Source organism: Tupaia chinensis, unplaced genomic scaffold (assembly GCF_000334495.1).
Source record: "Tupaia chinensis unplaced genomic scaffold, TupChi_1.0 Scaffold000355_1, whole genome shotgun sequence".
NCBI classification, from domain to species: domain Eukaryota; kingdom Metazoa; phylum Chordata; class Mammalia; order Scandentia; family Tupaiidae; genus Tupaia; species Tupaia belangeri.
This window is the reverse complement of record NW_006159850.1, coordinates 3,039,034-3,040,355: the sequence shown is the minus strand read 5'-3', so window position 1 is coordinate 3,040,355 and position 1,322 is coordinate 3,039,034.

Genomic DNA, 1,322 nt, shown 5'->3' with positions numbered 1-1,322 from the left:
GGCGGAGCTGGCCCGCCCGCCGCCTCCCCGGGGAGCGTGCCAGGACGCGCCCGCCGCGGTCCGGACTCCTGGCTGCCTGTTTCCTCTGGACTGGCCCTGCGGGGTCCCGGGAGGGTGTGGGGGGTTTGGACCCGGCCCCGCGGGCTCCCCACCTGGGCCCCACTTCGGGGTCCCAGCGACTGCGCACCCAGCCCTGGGTGGTGAAAAGGGGCGCTGAGGTTTCCCTGGCGGCTAGGCTGCAGAGAAGGGAGGCAGAAGTGGGAGGGGGCGCTATATCGCCCCCCAACCTGCTCTCGTCTGGTCACAGGGCTCTGAGGACATGAAAGCAATGGGGGTCCAGGCGGTCCTCGAGATCAGAGAGCAGCTTCCTCCGTGTTGAAGTCTGGCCCTGTGACCACACAGACCTTTTCATCCACTTCTGGGATGAACCTGGGGGGCAGCTGAAGAGGGGCCCAGGTTTGGAGCCGCTCCCTGCTCTCCTCCAGTGGTCTAGCCACACGGTTCCGGAACTGCTCACACCCTGCCTCTGCAGACACCTGCCTGTGGGCCAGGAGGAACAAAACGGCCCCTGCCTTTGTTTTCATGTCGCGGTCACAGCTGATGGCTCTGACCCTACCCTTACAACCCCACACGCTATGTTCTGTGCACAGCTAGAGGGTGTAGAAGGGGAAACCGAGTCTGCAGGACAGTGTAGGCCGAGAGTCAGGAAATGGAGCTCAGCCGGGCTCTCGCTCTGAGTCATCCCTGAAAATGTGGCAACCTTTTGGTCCCCGAGCTTATCAGGGCGCCAGCCAGGAAACGGATCATGTCCCCCACAACAGGAGGGCAAGCGTGGGGGCAGGGAGTTTCCTCCGCCCTCCCTGCAGCTGGCCCTGCTGGGTACCCCGGGGAGCTGCTCCAGCTCCGCCCTGGGAAGGGAAGGTGGGAAGGTGCCCTGCTGCCTGGCACCCCTGGGCAGGCCTCAGAGGGATCCGGGGGTGGGGTGGGGTGCCCAATGGGAGGGCTTGTCAGGTCCCTGTGGTGTGCCAGCCCCTCTCTAGGCCTGGGGGGCCAGAATGGCCCAGCCGGACACCTGCACAGGTCCCTTTCCTAAGGACAGCATCTCTCTCCATCGGTCACCTCCCACCCTGCCGTGTCTCCCTGGGCCAGGTACCCTTCCACGCCATGCACACATTTGACTAATAGCTATCTCTCCAGGCCCGTCCCTGCCATTCTCCGGGGTCCCCCAATGTCCCTGTCCCTCAGTGGAGACAGGGCAGGTCAGAAAGCACCACTCGCTGCCCAGGGGACCTGTGCCCTGGGACCTCCCTGAGCCTGAACTG